Below are 26065 nucleotides of genomic sequence, written 5' to 3'. Positions count from 1 at the left end.
ATGGCTTTTATAAATTGTGTTCATTATTCTTTATTTTAGAGGCCTGCATTATTGAAAGAGTTGGTGTCACCAACCTCTGTCAATCACTGCAGAGCTTTGAAAAAGCTAAATATACTTAAAGGGATTGACAGATATGTGAAAATAAACATTTTAGGTGTAAGAATTCGGGCTAAACACACAAGAGGACTTACACACCTAACTGCCCCTTTAGGTACCTACGTCCAACATTTAGGTACTTCTGGCATTCACAAAATTGCCACTCATCTGCTGCCTTACTTTGTAGGTAATCAAGTTGCCATGGCATCTGAGTTTCTGCTAATGGGCATGCACAAAGCTGCCTAAGTCTAGATGCCACCAAACAGCTCAGTTCCTACCTCACACCTAAGCCCTGGAAGGATTAACAAACTAGGCTGTCTCCTGTCTACCTTGCCTGCAGGCCCGATCTGGTAGATGTGCTCGGAGTAAACATAATCCCCCACAAAAGATACCTCCCCACACACACTCCTCCATCTTTGTTGGGCCCAACTTCTTGGGAGGCGTGGGGCCTAAGCCCTTCTCATTGGCATTTCTTATTGACAGCCTAGGTGGCTCCCCACCCAACTTGCTGGCTTCCGTGAATCCCATTTTAAGTGCCTTAACTCTCTCTCCATACACTGTAGAGGGAACCTGGGCACCTAACTCAGGGCTGTGAATTCCACTGGACAGGAAGCCTAAAAGTTAGCACTGAAAAACTCAACATGGCAACGCCTAAGCCCCCTTTTTTAATCCAGGCTTTGGCACTGATGGACCAGATTCATTTGCCCACTGCCAGATGTGAACATTCAGAATTTGGGACTGGTCTGGAAGCATGAGAATTTCCAGTAACCTGGAAGAATCCCTTAAAAGTATAGTTTGATGCTGCTAATACAATACATTTTCAAACTACCCTACCTAGCTGAATAAGTGAAGCTGCATAGCAATATAGGGTAGTGTAGAATGCCACAAAATATTAGGGTGAAGCGAGAGGAGTTTCTGGAGGCAGCTAAGTTCAATACTAGAGTGAATGCTTTCCTTTGCTCACCTATGAGACACTAAATCTAATTGCACTGAAATTTGTTTCTTACCAATCTGTCTCATGCCATCAGTACCACTAAATTCAATAAAAGCATATGATTCACTCAAGCCTTTGCTAATCTCTTATAACTTAATTAGGTTTCAGGGCACAGTTGCCATGAAGGGATGGTGCTGACTGTAGATACAGGCCATCATCTGACAGAATCATGGTCTGCAAAGCACTCTGAGTTTTCTGTGCTGGATTTACAATTGTGCATTATTTCCCCTCTGTTAATGGATTTCCTCAAACTTTACCAGCACCTGAATCGGTCACTTTTTTTATCTGTTATTAAATAAGTGCTAAATATTATTACATCCCCCTCTCCTATTACATTAGTTTTTCTTGTTACCTTCTCTCTTCAACTGGCTCTGGAGTTTCTCCATCTCAGTGCAGTATTGTCACGGAGTCCCCAGGCGATGCTCTGGAACTGCTCCCTACGAAGCCAGTCAGGACTCTGGTGAAGTCTCCTCTCTGTGAGCAGTCTGTCTGCAGGGCAAAAAAGCTCACACGGCTTCCACCTTCCTGGGTCTGACCTCGGAGCATTCAGCATCCTCTGCCACTCCGTGCGCGTCCCACAGTGAGTCTGCCCAGGCGAGGTCCTGGGAAAGCCAGGGGGTCCTGCCCCCCAACTTCGCAGTCAGACTTGACTCTTAGCCAGCCAGTAAAACAGAGGTTTATTAGATGACAGGAACACGGTCTAAAACAGAGCTTGTAGGTACAGAAAACAGGACCCCTCAGCCAGGTCCATTTTGGGGGGTAGTGAGCCAGACAACCACGTTTGCACTTCACTCCATGTCCCTAGCCAGCCCCAAACTGAAACTCTCTCCAGCCCCTCCTCCTCTGGGCTTTGTCCCTTTCCCGGGCCAGGAGGTCACTTGATCTCTTTGTCTTCAACCCTTTAGCTATCACCTTGCAATGGGGAAGGGCCAGGCCATCAGTTGCCAGGAAACAGGGTGTTGGCCATTCTCTGTGACCAGACCCCTGCACACACCTGCCCTCTAGGGCTCTGTAACGATCATACACCCTTATCCCACCACCTAGATACTTAAGAACTGCATAGGGGAAACTGAGGCACCCCCACAATATTCAGAGAAAACATTAAGAACAGTCCCACTTCGTCACAAGTATCTAATCAGAGTATCTCGTGTTGAAACTGCAAGTACTCATGCAAAAGCAGGGTGCCTCAACACATGTGAGTACCCATCACTTTCCAAAAAGTGTGGCATTCAGTTGAAGGCCTTCCCTTACCTCAGATGCCTTGATTGATGGTACCCAGAAAGCAGTAAAATCCTAGCACATCTTCTCAACATCTGCCTTTCTTTTGTGAAAAGTCGTTATGATTTACACTCATTGCTTACTCTTTTGGTTATTTCAAGTGTTCTTAAACATACATATCTGTATATTAGAAAGTGGTGGCTTTATTCTTAAGAGAGAAGGAAACTACATTTTCTTTTATCTACCAGCCTTTATGGCCTTCTTGTAACTCATTGCAGCTTACCCCTCCTTCCCCAATCCTTTATATTATAGAACAATTCAATGTATTTTAGGAAACAAGAATTCATTAATATATAGTCAGACATGTAAAGTAGCCTTTACCCTTAATTAATGTAAAATATGGGAGGGAGAAACTGTTGACAAGTTTAAAATTAATGGCGTAAGTATTGGTACTTGAGGTAAATTCTAATTATATGCATTTTCAATTGCAGCAGCTTGAAAATAAAATTGACTGTGTTCCAGAATGAATCAGTATTCCTACATCAGTAATATGGTTCCTGTATTCTCCCAGTAAAAGGAAAGTGAACCTTTTGTCTGCATTATTAAACACTACTAGGAAAGGCTTCTATCTAATTACAGGTCCAATTGTTTCAGACCCTGTAGCAGAGGGGTGAGGATCCAGGTGTAAGGAGCCTTCCCCACTTAATTTGCCCAGTGTACAGGGTCTAGCAGAATTGGAAGGCAGCACATTTTGTCCCTTTCTAAGGGTTGGTACAATAGATACATTCCTGCGGCACACTGGAGAGCACCTCACTCTTTAGTGCAGGCTCTGGTGGGCTGGCACAATCTGTCCCAATGACTGCAATATTCCTGAGATGGCTAATATATAAACTGAGGCCACATTCCTGAAAGTTACTCTGCATGGATGCAGGGGTCCACATATGAGGAGTAACTTGCAGGATCAAGGCCCAAGGGCCCACTTTAACTCCCAAAGAAGTCTAAGGCAAAATTCCTATTAACTTAAATGCAAAAAAGGATCAGGCCCAAACATTTGACTATATGAAAAAGTATAATATACTGTAACTCCCCCGATGTCTCTGAGGTACAATTCAGGAGGTGTGGGGCAGAGATGTCTGTGTCTCAGAAATAGCTTTTCAGCTCCAAGGGAGAGTCTGAGTCTTCCTCACACTGGGAGAACAAGCTGAGATATATAAGCTTTCTGCTTTTCCTTTTTCTCCTGGCTGAGGTAAATCTTAGGGATTGGGCTGTAGGCTATGGCAGCTTAGGTAGCTGGCTGAACTTTCTGTCGGGCAGTAACTCTAACTCCATTCACAGTGGTGTGGCAGGCCCTGTGGGAATGTAACTCAATAAAGTTGCCCAACTGAGGATTGGGAAAATTGTAAAAACAGTCAATCTGTGAGGAGAACTGGACATTCCCTTCCTCTATGGCTCTCTCCACTGCCCTCTCTTTCTTCTGTTTCAACTGACACTCCAGAGGGAGGGCTACCTCCTCTCTCCCAGGCTTCTGGTCTCTGAGGTACAAACCCAATCTGAGCTTCCCTCTATTGGGATATCTTGGGCTGCTGCTTTAGTTCCCTCCCCCTAGCGTCCTCTCTGCTTAAGGGAGGGTCGCCTGGGAATGGGGCAGCAATGCTCCTAGGATGCAATCTTTGGCCATTGCTGGGCATGGGTAAGTTTCACAGCCACCCTCATGGTAAGGGGGTTGGGAGGTTATAAAAGTATAATTTTTCAATATGTGAAAAAGTATACGAATCAGATAAGAATAATGCATTAAAAGCCAGACACATGCATCTAAATAAATACATATCTTACAGGTAAACAGCTGTTCTGATACTAACATGGTGAGCACAACAAAAATATGTAAGAATTAAACAAATCAAACACTCATCGTCATAAAATTGCCCCCAAAACCCAACAGTGCTGTAGAAGTTAATTGTGTGCCACAAAAATACAGACAATGTAAAAACATTAGAGAACCACTGTCAATTTATTTGTGAGCCAAAATGTATCTCCCAAGAAAATTTCTTTCTTAAAGAAAAGTAAACTTCAGCCACATCTATGGGAGGATGCCTTGAAGACTATTAGTTTCGAATCAAAACACTTGCTGCTCTGAAACACAGACTACTGAGGAAGGAGAATGAGTTTCAAATTATTTTAAACTATTGTACTGAAGTCTTTAAAATATGCACATCTCAAAGGCACCCTTCAAGAACACAGCACGAGACATACGATTCTTTAAGAAAGATCTGTGTTTTGGGGCTCGATAAGTTGATGTTGTTCCTTTAAGTATGGAGGAAATAACTATGATGACATTAGACTTTTCACTTTCAACATGACACAAGAACAGAACATCAATTCACAGGTACAGTACAGCTGATGCTTGATTGTAATTATCACCAGCAGTGCTACTAGTAGCAGCCAGGGACACCTTAGTTGTCACAGGCCATCTGTATCCTGTCAATTGGTACACAAAGCTAAGCTGATTTTCATAAGGCTCCTTCATCTTTCACACTCTAGTAATAATACAGAACAATCTAACTTATTTTTCATTAGATTAATTTAACATAATGTCATTACAATTAAATCACAGTCAACATTAAAGGGATAATTTCTAAATGCATCTTATTAGCTCCAAGTCTATCACTTTGCATTGCTGCACCTAGAGTGCAAGGTGGATAAAGAAAATGGAAGGCTTTATTTCCATGTGCTGGTAAATGACATGAAAGTAATAATGAGTGTTGAGACTTTATATGGAGGCCACCAGAGCATTCTCCACAGGGGAAAAATAGAGGGGAAAATATGACAGGGTATAAATAAAACTGGGAAGTTGTTTGCCTTTAAAGTTTGTTAGGCAGGATGTCTGAACAATGTGTCCTCCAGACACCTGCTAATTGTTGAACATTTTTCTTTTAGAAAGGCTGAAAATGGTTTTCTGTGGGGAAAGGATGCAGAAAAATATTGTAATGAACACAGTGGGTCATTATGGTGTAATCCCTGCCAACTCCTGAGAATGAGCTGGTAGTAGGAATAGATTGATCACAGGCCATTATGAGTGTGGCAGGAACCCAGAGCAACATCTGTTCCAAAGAGACCACTGTGTTACCGAGAGTGAGGGAATTAAGGATCAGGGAATGGAATTAACAGACAGAGGGACAATGTATGTTACAGCAGGTTGGAGGTAACAATCTGGGAGGCAAGGATAATTAGCAGCATGGGCAGCAACTGGAAGCAATGGGCCTGGGAAAAGAAGCCTCTGTAGGGCTGGAGGAGGGGGAAAAGGGTGCTTGAGGAGGGCTGAGAAAGAGCGGTTCAACAGAAAAGTAGCTATGTGGCCACATTGTTATCTACACTAAAATTAGACAGCTACAGCTGGCCTGTGCCAGCTGACTCGGGCTAGCAAGGCTCAGGCTATGGGGCTGTTTCATTGCAGTGTAGACTTCTGCGCTCAGGCTGAAGCCTGGGCTCTGGGCCCTCCCACCTCGCAGGGACCTAGAGCCCAGGCTCCAGCCTGAGCCCAGAAGTCTACACTGCAATGAAACAGCCCTATGAGTCCAAGTCAGCTGGTATGGGCGAGCCATGAGTTTGTAATTGCAGTGTACACATACTTACAGAATAAACCAGGGTGCCACTAAGAAGGAGGAAACTAGCCAGGAGAGCTGGTAAGGGAGGACAATATAGTATTTCAGTGATGACTGGTAGTTTTTAGGTTTCAACTACAACAGCACATTTCAGACAATAGCTGTCAACATATGTGAACTGTTTTAAAACAAACAAGGAAACATCTCTTAAATTTAATTTTATATTTCACCTTTGGGCTTTCAAGAGGAACTTGGGACATGTTAATACAGAAAGAAACCTCAATGGCCATTTAAATTCAGTTCCTCTTGGAGAGCGCAGTTAACTTGTACACCACACTATTTCTTTTCTTCACTTTGTCCAAATCATTTAAAACATTATTCATAACATTTCCTCCTCTTGCTGTTGCTGAACAAACTTAATGCTAAAACAGAAATGCTAAAAGTAAAAAAAAAAAAAAATGAAAAAAATGGGTTTGATATTAACCAAAATGATCTGAAAGATCAAAACTTGCAGAAACTTAATACTCCACTATTGAATGTATCTTTTACACTAAAGACAAGCCTTCTCCACTCCTATCCTGGTTTATCTACTGAACTTACATCAGGAAAAAAAGCACAGTATTGACCACAAAAGGAAACCAATATTCTGGTCACAGATATGCCCCTTTATACAAAGCTGCTAACATTTAAATTTACAAACCTGTAAAAGTTGCGACATAGTCTACTCTGGGTCGGCAGGAAAACTAAGCTGTTTTTGCCTTTGAAATATCTGACTGAAGCTTGAAAAGACCCAATCCTTCTTGACTCTAGGCACTACACAGCTCTGCTCATAGCACTCACATTCAAAGTGAGGCACAGCCTCAGGCATGCTCAGCAGCCTACTTCTCCTTGGTCCTACCCTCTTCTCCCAAGGTGTTACTTGTGTGACTGACATCAGCTAGGCCTATTTCCCTTCCTTTATGATGTGAATTCAGTTCTATCACTTGACTCAACCTTCCTCCTTCTGCTCCCTATACTGGGACTTAGAGTTCATTTCTATTGGCCTGCTCAATACCTTCTCCTTCCCCTTCATTCTAACTCATCTGCTGTGGTAACCATCCTGTCCAATTGTCAACTCACTGCTGCTGTGCCTCATATTACTCAGACAGCTCTAGCCTCGGCTGTTGCCCTTATCAAGTGGACAGAAAATCTGACACATTTACATGCCCACAAAGCATTTTTACTTAGACTAGATTGCTGGGCAATAGCCTAGTGCAACATCCTTATTCTTTAATTAAGGCCTCACTAATTATAGATCTTGGAAATAATATGAATTACATGAATGTTAAATATTATATTGCTTTTCATAAATGCTAATTTTATATCATAGAAAAGGTAATAAGAAATACATTATAAATCATATACTTCTATACAGCACTTCATATATTTTAGTGCCTAGATTCCACAGAGACTGTGCTATATAAATACCTAAGATAGACAGATAAAAATACATGACTTGAATAAAACATCAAAACAGTCATGGCAGGATGAATATGTCACTTTATGTACTTGATGCAGTGTCTTTTATAAAATGGGAAACAGATAAAATGATAATTTTGAACTTTTTCCCAAGTGAGGGTTTCATTAGCATGATTAGCGGAACTGTGCAGTACTGTAATTTATCTGATCTAGAGGTCTTTTTCCTCTTGTGGGCGGACTTGGGATTGTCTGAGACAGTTGCACGGGACTCCACCATTTTAAAAGTTGTGCAAATTTCAGCAGGGTCACATTGCAGGGGATCAGGCAAACCTTTTCTTCCATGTTGATTCATGTTGTTTCTCACCCTTTGAGTTTCTCTTTGAGTCAGACTTGTCAAGCATCACCTCATTTTGAATTTGCTAGGCTGACAACCTACTATATCTGCCATGATTAAATCTATGGGAACTTTTACCAGAAAAGTTAAAAATCGCCAAGTAAATTTTCATTTCAAAACCTCTCAGGGAATACATAAATAAATATAGCATGACTGCATCAAACAAGAATGACAGCATGCTTTTCTTCTTATCCAGAATTTTTTGTTGTTGTTGTTTAGTTTGGTATCACTTATAAAATACTTATGCTTGTAGACTTCAATAGGAATGCATTGAAATGTTGTCATATTACCATTATTTACCTATGCTAACATGTTTTACTGATATTTAAAAACTTGCCTCCATTTTTACAGACACAGTTTTGGACTTCTGACTGCAATCACTTGTGGCCACAAATGCCAGCATTTAGATGACTAATGTGCTCACCTGTAGGTGTAATTGCATAGTTATGAACCGAATGCTAGCAGAAAGCTCTGCCATTGGCCTCTTGTGTTGCCTTGGGCAAGCCACTTGACCTCTTGGTGCCTCTGTTTCCATCTGTAAAATGGAATAAAAAATACTGCCCTGCTTTGCAAAATGCTCTGAGATCAATAGAATAATCATGCTATGTAAGTGGTAGGTGTTATTATTATTTGCATCAGCAAACAAGTGTGGGTACAAAAATTGAGCGAAGTTTATATATATTATATATATTCTGTGGTCTGATGGAACATGATTTGCATATGTTGTTTAATTTCATTAAATTTTAATTAAAAGTCTGTCTCATAATCTAAAAACAAAGGGAAATCCAATAAAATTAATGGCAGCACATTTAAAATGGGCAAACAGGAAGTGTTTTATTTACAAAGTGTCTAATGAAGCTATGGTACTCACTGCCACAAGATATTACTTAGGGGAAAACCAGTCACATTCAAGAATTAGACATTTGTATGATGAAGAAGAATATTATCCAAAGTCACCCTAGCAACTACAAACATTTTAAAAGGAACATCACCACTCGGGCCTGATGATCCTCCCATTAGTTGACAGGGGTAGGCCATATTACTGCATAATGTTCATGAGAGGAATTTTACATGTTCTTTTGAAACATCTTATACAGTGGCGGCTCTCAAAGATAGGGTACTGGACTAAATGTATCACTGATCTCTTTTCTTATAATTTTTGTTAGAAATTTTCAAAGAAAATATATAAATATCTTTGGACAAATAAAATGGATTAGATTTGGGTAAATTATGGACAGTGAAAAATAGCCTCAATAAATTCAGGTCATTTTTCTGTTTGCTAATTATCCCTGAACAGACTTTGTTTTTCAGTATTGTATATTGTTCATTACTCAAAATTATTCAATAAATGGTTCCTGTGCACAGATTTCAGCCTGTGTATTGCTTTTGATCTTGTCTCTGCAAGTATTGCTTGGTGAATTCCTTGTGACATTTACCCCTAGCTCAGTGGAACAGTGCAAGACCTGCACAAGGGGCTGGGTGGAGCCACTAAACAGGGAGGTTGCACTTTCTCTTTCAGCCACAGAAACGGTCTCTGTACCAGCGTGGTACACTGGTAAGCTGATGTGGAAGGCCATAATGGAGGCAGGCTAAGGAAAGGACCATAGCATCCACATGTATTTCTACTTAATTGGTGTGGAGGAGTTATAGTTGCTACTCCAGCCTTGAGCTATTTATCTGCTTATGGAACGGATGCCCATTAAAGGAGGACAAAGCTCAAAGTGTCTGATTCTGCTACCATTGAATGAAAATACTGACATTGATTTCAGTTGTACTGGAGCAGGTTCTTAATTTTTCTCCCTAAGGAAGGGAAGGCCCGAAGAACCTGCCCTTCATGTCAAGATGTCAGTGAGGGATGAGACATATTCTATCACAGGATGATTCTTCACTGAGAGGATAAGCAGCTGACAGAAGGAAGACCTATAATACTATGTACTGACATCTATAAGGGGAGCACATATGATATCGGAGGGCTTTCTAATCTAGCAAAGGCATAACAAGATCCAATGCCTGGAAGCTGAAGTCAGTGAAAACAATGAGAATAAATAATCATGGGAAAAGATTACCAAGGGATACAGTAAATTCTCCATCCCTCAGAGCCTTTAAATGAAGATTGTCTGCTTTTTTAAAAGATATGCTCTAGCTTAGTTAGGTGTTATTGAGGTAGATGCAGAAATCACTGCGTTAAGTTCTATGATCTGTGTTATGCAGGCTGTCAGATTATGTGATCATAATGATTTCTTCTAGAATGAAATCAATACATGAATCTACCTAGCAGAAGGAAAGTTGGTCTGTAGAAGCCCATATCCCTAACAGAGGTTTTAGTTGCTGTGAACAGGGATTGTTCCGTTAGGTTTCCCTTGCCTTGGGGGGATTTTTTTTGAATTCTGACAATGGGAATTATTTTATTTCATTAACCATTAAAATGTCTTTTTTATTTTCAGTCAGAGGGAGAGGTTTAAGTCTTGATGTGATGACAACTCCCCTTACAGGTCCAGCAGCTCATCAGTTTTAAAATTCTTCAAGGTTATACAGGCCATAGCTTCCGCTGATGTAAATCAGCAAAGCTGAGGATCTGATCCCACGTCTCCTCATATACCTACTAAGCAAATGATCAAGGTAGAAATTAATATTTATATTTAAAATGTTTATGAGACGAATGCTTTAAAGTTTAATATTTCTTTTAAATGTTAACATTTCACAGTTTAATCTGAGAATTTGATTTTAAATGATTTCGATTTCTGGGATGCTGAGTGAAACATGCCTTGAATTAAAGACAACAAACCACACTTTACGTCAATGAATGTGTCATTGTATTTACAGCAGACCTGATCCGTCCACTTTGAAATTCCAGTGCTTTAGAATGTGATTGTTTTTCTAGCACATTACTATGTCTGAGAGGAAAACCTTGTGTTACCTTTTCAAACGCAATCAGAAAGGCTGTCCGTCCATCTGCATCTTAATTTACATGGCTGGGAAAAAATGCTGGAAAAAAGTGCCTGTGAAGCCCAGCCTCTGAAGACTGTGTGAAACTGAAGTTGAACAAAAATTAACTCCTGAGACTGAAATAACTAGCTGATCAATCTAAATTTAGCATTTGGTTTGGATGTATGATGCACCTTTGATAAAGATCAGTAAATTGAATCCCTTAAATTGAAAAAAAAAAAAAAACCACAGCCACCAGAACTTTTGAGGCCAACATAAAAATATCCTGTACTAACTGCTTATCACCCCAACTGATCCCAGTGTAGGTGAGTTGTCTTATCCACCAGCTGTGCAACCAAATTTTTGTTGGATATTTGCTGCCCAGATAAATTACCTGAACAGAGGTTGCTAAAGCTGTTGCAGATTGAAAAGAGAATGAGAGGAACTTATGGTAATATTTCATTAACTCAAAGGGGTATTGCCAGGATGTCTGTAAAGTGCTCAGATACTACAATGACTGAGGCTGTATAAGTACCTAAATAGTCCCATCCTGCAGTCTTTGCCTGTTTGCACACGCACAGACCAGGTCTTTCTCACCCCAGAGCCTTTTCCTACCTACCTAAAGGCTTGTCTATATTAAAAAAGCTTATAGTGTAAAATGTATCTTAGCACATTAGACAAGGACTCTCCTTTGGATCCTAAGGTTAACTAAGACAAGATGAGGAAACACTGAGAGTTAAATATGTTAGTTAACTCATATTAATTAACACACATTATAGCACAACATGATTTTTCACCATAGACAAGCCCCACGTGTGGTGAACCCAGCATTCACTGTTAAGATTTTATCTCACTGCGAGCCCGACAGGTAGAGTTGCTTCAACCCTTGTCTTCTGGTGCAAGAGAGGCCGTATGGGTGATTCTAGCAGTTAATCTTCTGCCCTGGACAATGAAAACATAGGCTCTTTCCCTCTCCTCACCTTACCCAGACCTAGGCAGGCTGGATTTACTCTCTTCCTGCTTGTTTTACCTTGTGACTGGCAATTGCTTGTATAGGGAAAGCGGCGTCTCTCCCTATCAAATGCCTTCTGTGGCTGAGTTCTTTTGGGGACAGCTAGCTGAAGGTACATCCCACTGTGAAGCTGAGTGCTTGTGGTCAGCAGGGTTCCTCTGGCTAAAAAGAAAGTGGAGCTCTCTCTCTTACACTGCAAGTAAGAGTACTTAAGAGCTTCATCTCTGCTACTGGAAGCCAACTCCCTTATCTACCCCAAAACAACATGCTTATTTGTCTGGATGTACATGTAAGAATGATCCTAGCCATGTGTAGACATTTGAGAGATAATTGAGTCATGTGAGATAATTAACAGCTCCCAGGCGCTCCTGGACCGTGAATGGCCCTTCCCACGATGCTTCCATTTTATGGGCCTGGAGCGCCTTTAAGACCATGACCTGGTCCCCTACTTTGAAGGAATGCTCTCTGGCATGTTTATCATACCAGGCTTTTTTCTCTTTTTGAGCATCCTGTAAGTTTTCTTTAGCAAGGGCTAAAGAGGTTTGGAGGGTGTTTTGTAGGTTGGTTACAAAGTCCAGAATGTTAGTTCCTGGAGAAGGTGTAAATCCCTCCCATTGCTGCTTCACCAACTGTAATGGCCCCTTAACCTCATGGCCATATACAAGTTCAAATGGTGAAAACCCTAAACTGGGATGTGGTACAGCTCTGTAGGCAAAGAGCAACTGCTGCAACACTAGGTCCCAATCATTGGAGTGCTCATTTATGAATTTACGTATCATGGCCCCCAAAGTTCCATTAAACTTCTCCACCATGCCATTTGTTTGATGGTGGTAAGGAGTGGCAACCAAGTGATTTACCCCATGAGCTTCCCAGAGGTTTTCCATAGTTCCTGCCAGGAAATTAGTCCCTGCATCTGTGAGGATGTCGGAGGGCCAACCTACCCTGGCAAAAATGTCTGCTAGTGCCTGGCACACATTTTTAGCCCTGGTGTTGCTTAGAGCTACTGTTCCGGCCATCGGGTGGCAAAATCCATGAAAGTCAGTATGTACTGCTTTCCTCTGGGTGTCTTTTTCGGAAAAGGACCTAGAATATCCACAGCTACTCACTGAAATGGAACTTCAATGATGGGGAGTGGCTGGAGAGGGGCTTTGACCTGGTCTTGGGGTTTTCCCACTCTTTGGCATACTTCACAAGACCGGACATAGGTAGAAACATCCTTGCCCATTCCCTCCCAGTGGAATGATCCCCCCAAACGGTCTTTGGTCCTGTTCACCCCAGCATGGCCACTAGGATGATCATGGGCTAAGCTCAAGAGCTTGGCCCGGTATTTAGTTGGAACTACGAACTGTCTCTGAGGATGCCGGTCTTCCTGGTGTCCACCAGAAAGAGTTTCCTTGTATAAAAGTCCTTTTTCTACAACAAACCTGGATCGATTAGAAGAGCTGAGAGGCAGTGGGTTGCTCCGTGCCACCATCCAAGCTCTCTGGAGGCTTTCATCTGCTTCCTGTTCGATCTGGAACTGTTCCCTTGATCCTGGAGACATCAGTTCCTCATTGGATTGTGGACCTATGCTTGGTCCCTCTGGAAGCGATGTAGGGGATGGGGCTGTTTCCGTTGACTGTGAACCACTCTCTGCTGGGACACTATGTTGGGGTTCAGGCTCCGGCTGAGCCTTTTGTGTAGGGTTATGGGCTGCTGCTGGTTCAGGTTCGGTGGGGCCCTCTGGTGTTGAGGTTGCAAGTACTGGATTCAGTGCTGGCAATGGGTCTGGTGCTGGTTGTTCTGCTGGTTCCGGTTCTGGGACTGGTTCCATCTGGGTCTCTGGGACTGGATCCACTACTGCGGTTGCAGACATTGGCCTGCGGTCCGGGTCCATCACCTCTGATCGGGTCCTGATAGAAGTTTCCGGAACAGAGCTAGACGTCACGGCTTGTTTCGCCTGGCTGCGGGTGACCATTCCCACCCTCTTGGCCTGCTTCACATGATTGGCCACGTCTTCCCCCAACAGCATGGGGATGGGATAATCATCATAGACTGCAAAAGTCCACGTTCCTGACCAGCCCTTGTACTGGACAGGCAATTTGGCTGTAGGCAAATTGAAAGAGTTGGACTTGAAGGGTTGAATTATCACTTGGATCTCTGGGTTGATTAAATTGGGGTCCACTAAGGAAGCATGGATAGCTTACACTTGTGCTCCGGTGTCCCTCCATGCGGTGACCTTCTTCCCGCCCACACTCACAGTTTCCCTCCGTGGGCAGCCTCCTGTACCTCCTTCTCCATCCGCATGAGTTCTAGCTGTCTTTCATGTTCCTTTTGTTTTTCATCAGCCTGAAATCTGGCTAATTCCAGCTTTTGTTGAGCCATGGAGTCTGTCATCCTAACCTCTCTGTTTTTATCTATCTTCACACCCGAGGTTTAGAAATAAAATAAACAAAACTTGGCTTGTAAAATTTTGCTTTGCTGGAATAGGATACCTATTCTCTGATAGTGATTGTCAGCCTACAGAAAAAGACAATTCCCTTTGTCTCTGGTCTGGCCCCAAATCAAAGCAAAACTCCCAACTACTTGGAAAACTGCTTTCTAGCAGCCCAAAAGGAAAAAAAAAATCCTTTTCAAATCTGTGCTCCTTGTAAAAAAAAATCAAAATCCTAAAAAAAAAAAAAAACAAACCCTGACACTTTTGTCTCCAGGCAAATGGGTAGAACACCCCCCTATTTACTTTTAGGGGGAAGAAAACCTCAGGTTTGTGAAGACTGTGAATTTCCCTGCAGGAGGTTAACTACTCTGCCTCCAGGCAAAGAAAACCTGCAATTCACAAAGATAATCCCCTTTTGTCTCTGCTCTGGCCCCAAAGCAGAGAAAAAACTAGCTGCTTTCAGTTGGACCTCCTTTCCAGCAGCCCCAAAGGAAAAAAAAAATTCCTTTTTAAAATCTGTTTTTCTGGTTCAAAAAATCTCAAATTGATCTCAAAAGGATTTCAGGTTAATCCCACCACTCTGCCACCATGTCAAGGTTCCTTCCCCACTCTGAACTCTAGGGTACAGATGTGGGGACCTGCATGAAAACCTCCTACACTTACTTTTACCAGCTTAGGTTAAAACTTCCCCAAGGTTCAAATTATTTTACCCTTTGCCCTTGGATTTCCACTGCCACCACCAAACTTTATCTGGGTTCCTGAAAAAACAGAGTTTGGACACGTCTTTCCCCCGAAAATCCTCCCACCCCTTGCACCCCACTTCCTGGGGAAGGTTTGGTAAAAATCCTCACCAATTTGCATAGGTGACCACAGATGCAAACCTTTGGACCTGAGAACAATGAAAAAGCATTCAGTTTCCTTACAAGAAGACTTCTTAATAGAAGTAAAAAAAAAAGAATCACCTCTGTAAAATCAGGATGGTGAATACCTTACAGGGTAATTAGATTCAAAACATAGAGAATCCCTCTAGGCAAAACCTTAAGTTACAAAAAAAGGTACACAGATAGGAATAGTCATTCTATTCAGCACAGCTATTTTCTCAGCCATTTCAAGAAATCATAATCTAACACATACCTAGCTAGATTACTTACTAAGTTCTAAGACTCCATTCCTGTTCTGTCTCTGGCAAAATCATCACACAGACCCTTTGTTTTTCTCCCTCCTCCCAGCTTTTGAAAGTATCTTGTCTCCTCATTGGTCATTTTGGTCAGGTGCCAGCGAGGTTACCTTTAGCTTCTTAACCCTTTACAGGTGAGAGGATTTTTCCTCTGGCCAGGAGGGATTTTAAAGGGGTTTACCCTTCCCTTTATATTTATGACACCCTGTAAGGAATTTACCATCCTGATTTTACAGAGGTCTTTTACCTTTTCATTAATTAAAAGTCTTCTTTTAAGAACCTGATTGATTTTTCATTGTTCTTAAGATCCAAGGGTTTGGATCTGTGTTCACCTGTACCAATTGGTGGGGACATTATTATCAAGCCTTCCCCAGGAAAGGGGCTGTAGGGCTTGGGGGGATATTTTGGGGGAAGATGTCTCCAAGTGGGCTCTTTCCCTGTTCTTTGTTTAAAATGCTTGGTGGTGTCAGCATACTGTTCAAGGACAAGCCTGCTGTAAACTGCACCCTGTTACAATCAGTTCTGTTCCCTGCAGACCAGAAACCTGCCTTCCAAAATGGAGGTTGATCTTTGGTATCTGCAGCCATCTCCAGCATCCTTACATAACATCTTTATCTTTTTATAAGTAAATAAATAAATAAATAAAAATTTGCTATTGTGATTCATACGCTAGAGGTCACCCATCACAGGAATTCCTTTGCAGTAGCACAACCTTACTGCACCTCTGGATTTGATATATTACTGTAGACTGAAAAGTGTGTGATCTGATGCGGAGCTGCAAATCTGGTTCTAGTTCTGGCTGCTTTGGACAATTATCTAGTCACTTCTCCTCAAGTTCCTTCTCCTGCAAGGCTTGGTGTCTGTTTGCAACTGTTTAGTGGATATTCTGTAGCCCTTCTGTGTCTAGTTCCTTCAGGAGTAGCGCATAAAGCATTCAGGATCCTGTTCCTCTTTTTTTGATGCCACCTGTTTCTATTAGTTAAAAGGAGAAAAAATATATCTCTGAAAGAGCTTCATATCAAGCTAGTTATGAATTTTATTTGTATCTTTCAGGCTGAAATTCAGAATCACAGAAACGTAGATCTGGAAGGGATCTCAAGAGGTCATGTAATCGATACCCCTATGCTGAGGCACAACCAAGTATACCTAGACCATTCCTGACAGGTGTTTGTCTAACCCAGGGATTGGCAACCTTTGGCACGCAGCCTGTCAGGGAAATCTGCTGGCAGGCCGGGACGGTTTGTTTTCCTGCAGTGTCCACAGATTCAGCCTTTTGCAGCTCCCACTGGCCGCGGTAGTCTGTTCCAAGCCAATGGGGGCTGCGGGAAGGGGTGGCCAGCACATCCCTCGGCCCACGCCGCTTCCCACAGCCCCCATTGGCCTGGAACAGCGAACCGCGGCCAGTGGGAACTGCGATCTGCTGAACCTGCGGACGCTGCAGGTAAACAAACCATCCCGGCCTGCCAGCGGATTTTCCTGATGGGCCATGTGCCAAAGTTGCCGATCCCTGGCCCAACCTGTTCTTAAAAACCTTCAGTGGCAGGAATTCTATGACTTCTCTTGGAAGCTTATTCTAGAACGCTACTACCCTTATAGTTAGAAAGATTTACCTAATATCTGACCTAAATCTTGCTGCAGTTTAAACGGACATGGAGAACAATTGATCACCATCCTCTTTATAGAATCATAGAATCATAGAATATCAGGGTTGGAAGGGACCTCAGGAGGTCATCTAGTCCAACCCCCTGCTCAAAGCAGGACCAATCCCAATTAAATCATCCCAGCCAGGGCTTTGTCAAGCCTGACCTTAAAAACTTCTAAGGAAGGAGATTCCACCACCTCCCTAGGTAACGCATTCCAGTGTTTCACCCCCTCCTAGTGAAAAAGTTTTTTCCTAATATCCAACCTAAACCTCCCCCACTGCAACTTGAGACCATTACTCCTTGTTCTGTCATCTTCTACCACTGAGAATAGTCTAGAACCATCCTCTTTGGAACCACCTCTCAGGTAGTTGAAAGCAGCTATCAAATCCCCCCTCATTCTTCTCTTCTGCAGACTAAACAATCCCAGTTCCCTCAGCCTCTCCTCATAAGGTTTCAGAGTAGCAGCCATGTTAGCCCTTAATATTTTTGCCAACTGTTATTAGGTTCCCTCAGTCTCCTTTTCTCAAAATTAAACATGCCCTCATATTAGGTCAAGTCTTCTAACCCTTTATCGTTTTTTGTTGCTCTCCTCTAGACTCTCTCCAATGTTTTTACTTTCCTAAACTGTGGTGCCCAGACCTGGAAACTGTACTCCAGTTGTGGCCTAACCAGTGCTGAATAGAATGGGCCAATTACCTCCCATGTTTTCCATAGAATCATAGAATATAACACTGCAGTTAATACTGTGTCACGTTGTTGATCCATATTCAATATATGACTCACTATGATGCCCAAGATCATTTTCAGCAGTACTACTGCCTTGGTAATTATTACCCATTTTGTAGTTGTACACTTGATATTTCCTTCCTAAGTGTAGTACTTTGCACTTTCGCTATTGACTTTCATCTCATTGATTTCAGACCAATTCTACAATTTTACAAGCTCTTTTTGAATTCAAATCCTGTCATCGAAAGTGCTTGCAACCCCTCATATTTTTGTGTCATCCACAAATTTTATAAGCATACTCTCTACTCCATTACTGAAGTCATTAATGAAAATACTGAAAAGTACTGGATCCAGTACTGCCCCCTGTGAGATCCCACTAGATATGCCCTCCCAGTTTGACAGCAAATGATTGATAACTATTATTTGAAAATGGTCTTTCAACCAATTGTCCAACTATACCATCTTATAGTAATTTATTCTAGAACATATTTTCCTAGTTTGCTTATGAGAATGTCATGTGGGACTGTGTCAAAACCTTACCAATGTCCAGATGTATCATATTTATTTCTTTCCTACACCCCTCATCCAATAATCCAGTTTTCTGGTCAAAGAAGGAAATTAAATAGGTTTGACATGATCTGTTCTTGAGAAATCCATGTTGGCTATTCCTTACACCCTATCATCCTCTAGGTGCTTACAAACTGATTATTTAATAATTTATTCCACTACCTGAAAGGTGGAGTTAGGTTGACTGGTCTATAATTCCCCAGATCATCTTTATTTCCCGTCTTAAAGATAAGGTAAAATATTTGCCCTTCTGCAGTCCTCTGGGACCTCACCCATCCCCCATGAGTTCTCAAAGGTAATTGCTATGGATTCCGAGATTGCTTCAGCAAGTTCCATAAGTACCTTAAAATGAATTTAATCAGGCCCTGCTGACCTGAATACATCTAACTGATCTAAATATTCTTTAACTTTTCTTTCCCAGTTTTGGCTTGTGTTTCTTTCCCCTTGTTGTTATTAGGGTGGAGTATCGGGCCACCATTAACCTTCTAAGTGAAGACTAAAGCAAAATAGGCTTTACACACTCAGCCTTCATGATGTCATCAGTTATTAGCTCTCCTTCCCCACTCAGTAAAGGACCTACACTTTCTTTCATCTTTCTCTTGCTCCTAATGTATTTAAATAATCTCTTCTTATTTCCTTTAATGTCCCTTTCTAGGAGTAACTCATTTTGGGCCTAAACCTTTCTGATTTTGTCCCTACATGCTCATCCTATTCTTTTGCACTTATCCTTAGTAATTTGTCCACTTTTCTACTGTTTGTAGGATATTTTTTTTTAATTTCAGGGCATTAAAAGCTCCTGATGGATTTCTTTCTTTCTTTCTTTCTTTCTTTCTTTCTTTCTTTCTTTCTTTCTTTCTTTCTTTCTTTCTTTCTTTCTTTCTTTCTTTCTTTCTTTCTTTCACATCAGAATAGTTGGCAGTTGTGTATTTAATATTGTCTCCTTGAGAAAGTGCCAGATCTCCTGAGCTGCTTTCTCCCTTAATTTCCTCCTCCTCTCCCATTGGACCTTACCTACCAGTTTTTTAATTGGTTAAAGTTTGTTACTGAAGCCCATTGTCCTTATTCTGCTGCTCTCACTCCAGATCATAAAATCTCATGAGCTAGTACAAGTATGTGTACACAAGCAGTAGAATTACAGCCTTACCTCATAATGGAGATGTAGCCTTAAGGTACGTCTACATTGCATTTTAAAACCCATGACAGTGACTCTCAGAGCCTGGGTTTACAGAGTAGGGCTTGCGCTATGGCACTAAAAATAGCAGTGTAGATATTGAGGCTTAGGCTGGCTCTCTGGCTCTGAAGTCCTCTTCCCTCCCTGGGCTTCAGAGACTGACTTCCAGCCTGAGCCTGAACATCTACACAGCTGTTTCTAGTATAGTAGCGCAAGCCCAACTCTGAAGACTGAGGCTCTGTCAATATGGGAGACAGACCAGACCTCGCGTGCAGACAGCCCCCCAACCTGAAGCAAATACTCACCAGCAACCACACACCACACAACAAAAACACTAACCCAGGAACCAATCCCTGCAACAAAGCCTGATGCCAACTCTATCCACATATTTATTCAAGTGACACCATCATAGGACCTAGTCACATTAGCCGCGCCATCAGGGGCTCATTCACCTGCACATCTACCAATGTGATATATGCCATCATGTGCCAGCAATGCCCCTCTGCCATGTACATTGGCCAAACCAGACAGTCTCTATGCAAAAGAATAAATGGACACAAATCTGACATCAGGAATCATAACATTCAAAAACCGGTAGGAGAACACTTCAACCTCTCTGGCCACTCAGTAACGGATTTAAAAGGTGGCAATTTTGCAACAGAAAAGCTTCAAAAACAGACTCCAATGAGAAACTGTTGAGCTTGAATTAATATGCAAACTAGATATCATTAACTTGGGTTTGAACAGAGACAGGGAGTGGCTGGGTCATTACACATTTTGAATCTATTTCCCCATGTTAAGTATCCTCACACCTTCTTGTCAACTGTCTAAATGGGCCATCTTGATTATCACTACAAATGTTTTTTTCTCCTGCTGATGATAGCTCATCTTAATTAATTAGCCTCTTACACTACCTTTTCATGTTTTCTGTATATATGTATATATATCTCTTCTTACTATATGTTCCATTCTGTGCATCCAGTGAAGTGGGCTGTAGCCCACAAAAGCTTATGCTCAAATACATTTGTTAGTCTGTAAGGTGCCACAAGTACTCCTGTTCTTTTAATGTCAAGATGCAGTCCTACAAACTCTGATTTGCATGCTTAACTTTACTATGGTGAGTAGTCCTGTTGAAGGGGACTAGCCACAGAATCAAAGCTAACTAGGCAAATAAGTGTTTGCAGGCTTGGGGCCTAAAACTCTCTGTTTGCTTTAGCTTCACAATTAAAGGGCACCATATTGTTCTAACCTGAGAATCCCAGCACTGGTGATAATTTAGTATGAACAGCAGCATGTGTTGCAAGCTTTGAGGCTCAAATATGAAGAGTATTAAATCTCTTCCTGTACTTGTGTTTGAGTCTGGATCAATCTTCTACCACACAGCTGATAGAAATCTGTTCTTCAGACTGCATTTTGATGGCCAGCAACCCAGAGAAACATAGCAGCAGAGACAGTAGCAGATCCCTTAACTCTGCTTCACTTAATGCAGTAAAACCAGAAGTGCTTATGGGAATAGGTATCAGAGTCACTACGGTCGACTTTTTCTTTTGTGACTTCTCTTTTTTCATTATGTTTTGAAATTCCCATTGACCGTTGTCTTTCATGTGATTTTAATTTCATATGGTCGTGAGCTTGATAATGCAACTTTGATTGGATACAGGACACTCACAAATGTATTGATGAAATATGTTGACACAGAAGTAATTTTTACTTTCAAAGATGCTCTGAAAAGGAAAAGTCAAAACAGATTGCCATGAAAATATGCTCTTAAGGCTTGAACTAACAGAGTGATAGAGCATTTAGCACATAAATAAGCTGAAAATTATATTTTAAAAATTCTGAATACTATCTACAATTCTCCTACTAAATGTGGATTTGCTGTAGAGACCCCATTATTTTCTTCAACTTCAGATAACAGAGAATTCAGTGATAACACTGACATTGCTTATTGGAGCCCACGTCAGTAATAATCCTTTCTCTGTTCCTTAGTATTCACAGTTTCTTTCTTTCTTTCTTTCTTTCTTTCTTTCTTTCTTTCTTTCTTTCTTTCTTTCTTTCAACCCAGAGAAACAAGCCCTGAAACTGCCACCATGCTTTACTCCCTTACCCCATCCCAAAATATAGCCAGTATTGCCAATTCTTATAGTTAAATCACAAGTCTTGGAATATTTGGTGCCTTTCATAAAGCCCTGGCTTCTGGAGTCATGTTATCACATGAGAAATTCAGCTTCTAAAATCATGCTTCTAGGGATCATACTTATAGAGATATGGTTAAAAATGTGATCTTTATGGGCCCAAAACTAGAGATGGATGAAATTTTTCTGACAGGTAGTTTATTCAATGAAACATGTTGTTTCAGTCACCCTGAAATTATTTGGGAATTTGACACAAATCTTTTCAACCATTCACAAACCCACAGCAGGAAGAGGTGGTAGTGGTGCTGCTGCTGCTATGCCACTTTTGTAAGACATAGAAGACCCAGGTTCAAATGCTTAAAATTTTTTCAATTCACTGGAAAATTTCAGATTCAGTTTATCCATAAATGATGATTTTTTTTGAACTGCCATCAAACCAAAAAAAAATAGTTGTTCATCCTGCTTTAATTAAATCCCAGAAGGCAAATAAAAAGACAGAACATTTATTATTTTAAAAAATCTCATGATTTTTGAGCCAGTCTCACAATTTTGGAGACCTGACTCATGGCTTTTTCAGCTTACGTTTGGTAATACTGGCTGCTTCCAGGAGTGGCGTGGGGCCACTGACCACGACATGCAGGCAGCCTGCCTGCCTGAGCCCTGCCACGCCATAGGTTGGGACTCCGGAGCAGGTTGTCAGATATTTGTCCTGCATTTTGGGGGCCCCCCGTCATTGGGGGCCCCATGCCACTGCACAATTTGTTTCATGGTAAATTCACTCCTGAAGAAAGGGAAGCCAAAATTCAAGACAACCCCAATTAACCTTGGAAAGTTAAATGTACATTATTTTAATTTTGGAGGGGGAGTATATTCATGTTATTCTTCTCTTTCTCTATGTTGCTATTATAAGCAGAAACATAGTTACAATTGAGAGAGAGAGAGAGGAAATCCTGTAACTCAGGGCTTGACTACACAGGGAGTTTGGCATGTAGTAAGTTAGGGTAGGAATGTAAAGCACACTGGCTACTCCCTTAGCTTAGCTGAGTACACTTTTAAAGTGCATTAAGTTAACGTGCACAAAGGCATCCTTAGTGTGCAGCAGCTACTGTGAGCTTTTTCCTTGTGCAGATAAGCCCTTAGTGCATAAACCTTCCCCATTTGTAACTGTCATTTCCTTTTTACATTCCCAAATTTTCCTGATTACCATCTTTTTCTTGCTATAGTTTCCCCTATACAACTACTTCTTTTTAGGCAAGTCGACTACTACACTTCTGCCTCCTGACCACCGGTTGTGCCTCATTGATAGATATTGCAGGAAGTCGAAAGCAGAAAAACTCAAAATGTTCAGCTGACACAACTGTTAACTGCACTGCAGCAATAGGGTACCATCCACTTTTCTCCACTCAATTCATCTTAATATATTGCATAACAGAACAATTCTATCTTCTTCTCAGAGAACTTATTCTCTTTCCCGTCATCATTTCCTAACTGCTCTTTTCCCCCTGCTATTATCTCCACAAGACTGCTAACTCTACAGAGCTGCAGGTGATTTCTAATGGAAATGAGAAATGGATACAATGGATAATTTTAAGGAAGATAGTCCTCAGAATAAAGGAAAAGCCTGCAGAGCGAACGTATCCAAGTTCTAATGATGCTTTCTTTATTTTAGTTCTTTGTCCTGTTCTGTTTTGAGGGATGCAGTTATTATCCTGTACTTAATTTAATTTACCATTTCTGAACTGGCTGCCAGGTTTCCAGATTTCCCCAAATTATCCTCTTAAGATCTGCCTTTTCCTTCCTTTATATCATTGCTGATAAGATTAAATTCTTTATCTGGTGCAGAACCTTGTTTTCCACTCTTCTTCAAACAGCTTGGTAAGCAGCTTCATACCATTCTGTTTCACATTTGCATTGGATGCCAAGTCCCTTTCTCCTGATTATCTCAGCTGGAATGCCAGAGGGTTGGGGGGAAGGGAAGAGCTTAGAATTTGCTCTTGCAAAAGAAATAATCTGTTATTCAAAAGCACTGTGGTATTCAGTTCTTAGTAGTGTATGCAGAACTGCACTTTGTTTGCTTCCCCTGAAAACACCAAAAGGGAGGGGAAGCTGAGGAGTTATACATACTAGAGAGTTCTACACATACATTACTATTAAAGTTTGTGTCTGATTTGAAGGAAGATATATTTTTGGTTCATATTTTTTTTTAATATTTGTCCAGTCCTCCACTCCTTTCTTCCCTCAATCACAATCTACAGAAGTCCGGAGCCTGAGGGGTACAGGAATAGACGGTCCAGCTTCCCCAAAAACCTTACTAAAATCTTCCACGTGGATGATTTTCACCACCATAAAGTTTTAATATTGAAAACTCACACAAAATGCCAAGCCTCCAGAAGCTCCTGTTGAATTAGTGACTCAAGTGGAAATAATTACAGGTAATTCTGGGTACTGAAAATTTCTGTTTTCCACCAGTGCTCAGATATGGCTTCATAGCATCTAGCCTGTTTTCTGCCTGAGTGGGGGCTAATGAATTTCCAAGCACTCGCAAGGAAGATTTCAACAGCCACATCTGTGGGGCATGGGGTGGGAGTGGCACTCACCCCTTCAACAAAAAAGATCTGTAACAATTACAGCACTGATCCTCAGGTGCACTAGGGCTGCTTTGTGCTCTTCCGGCTGTGCAAAGCTGCCCTAATGCTGGCATAGCCAGCCATAGGAAGATGGTATATTCCATTCCAAACCATGGCCCCTTTCTGCCCCCAACACAAGCTAAATAATGGTAAGGGGTGTAAGCCAGCTAGTTTTTTTGTACCACTGCTGCAGTGCTAAGGGAGTGGAGCCAGGGACATAATCTGGACCAGTGTGTTTTTATGTTCAGCTCAAAATAGAAAGCCGAAAGCTGCTATTTAATCTTTTCATCGTCAGTAATAATTAAAGTGGTGCTCCAGTCTCTTAAGTATCAAGAGTCCTTTTATTTGCCCTCTCTATGGAGGCACTGATGTTGGGTTGTGAATTGACTGGCTAATATGAAAAAGAAAAATCTAGCAGAAGAATTGTGCTAACATTTTGAGTAGGTTTCAGGACTATACTCTGGAGAAGATAGATGGTTGAAATTAATATACATTTAAATATTTAAAGGTATGAATGTAGGATAACCACATAGGGCTAAGAAGCATGTTAAAATGGTGACTCTGTGGAATTTTACACGCATCCCTATTCTCGTAGTTACTGAACAAATTGTTTTAGACAGGACTAACAGGGCCAGAGGAAAGTTTGGGTAATCAACCCAAATCAATCAACCCAGCTATGTGAGATACAACAGAAGTATGGAGGCATAATCCTTAAACTGTGTTTTGTATCATCCCAGTTTTCACCTACTTTTTGAGCAAATAGCATTCAGTGTTGTGATGACAGCTCAGAACTCATAATTTGTTATAGGATGTATACAAGATGGGAAGGAATTTTCCAACAAAAATATGCAACTGCTATTTTCAAAGGGGCAGCAGGGAGTTTGTCACCTAACTGCCACTGAGAGTGAAGGAAATGCCTAATTCACTTAGGCCCCTCTAAAAATACAGCCTACAACTAGTGTGAGGAATCCCAAATGGCTAACAAATTGACTCAAGTAGTGTCCAAAAACAAACCATTTAACAGACTTTGGTTTATGACATGGAAGGTTGCTCTACAAGAGTGTAAAGAATGTTGTCCATACTTAGGCCTGATTATCCGGAGAGTTGGACACACACATTTCTCAGCAATATCAATGAAAGCCATGCATGCCCAAATGATAGGAATATCAGGCCCACTGATTTCAGGCTGCTTCCTTTTTATTGCATATCATTCTTAGGCTATGTCTATGCTGCAGGGTGGGCTTTTGTCCTGGCTTGTGCATGTGTGGGCACATGTTATCCCTGCCAGCCTGCAAGAATCCACACCGCAGAGCTACACATGCCCCATATACCTGCTCCACACTAGCACTGCAGATACATGTGTTTAGCACTAAGATTTGTGGGAGGATATCCCAGGACTGTTAGCACCTCCTAAGCTGGAGTGGTGATAGGAATTGGTTTGTGGTGTATTGTGGGAGAACTTGTTTGTCCTTTCTCGGACCCCTGTGTGGATGTGGTTTTAGCCTGCCATATTTAGCTAAGGCACTTCCTGCTCTGCATTTCTGTCCCTTTCAGCCAGAGGATAAGTCATTGATCCCTTGGATGAGCTGATCCTATGTGCATGTGAACTGTTCATGCAACAAAGAAGACATTTGGCAAGACTATGTCTTTTCAATGTGTAATTTTCCACTTAAGTTACATGGTATTGCATTTGTTGCCTGATGGCATTTTGGGAGCATTTTCTGAAATGCAGAAGGTAGTGGGACTTGGAGGACAATTCATAGAATGGACAGACATGATGAATGTGGCAATTGCTAAGGAATGAAAGCGGGCTTTAAAGTCAGTAAAAAGGCATTGGGGTGGGGAATATAGTAGGTCAGGTTCAACCACCTGCGGCAAAAACCTCTGAGCTAAGAACAAAAAGAAAT

This window comes from Natator depressus, chromosome 1 (assembly GCF_965152275.1).
Source record: "Natator depressus isolate rNatDep1 chromosome 1, rNatDep2.hap1, whole genome shotgun sequence".
Lineage (NCBI taxonomy): Eukaryota > Metazoa > Chordata > Testudines > Cheloniidae > Natator > Natator depressus.
The sequence above is the reverse complement of the archived record's forward strand: the minus strand, read 5'-3'. Positions refer to the sequence as shown.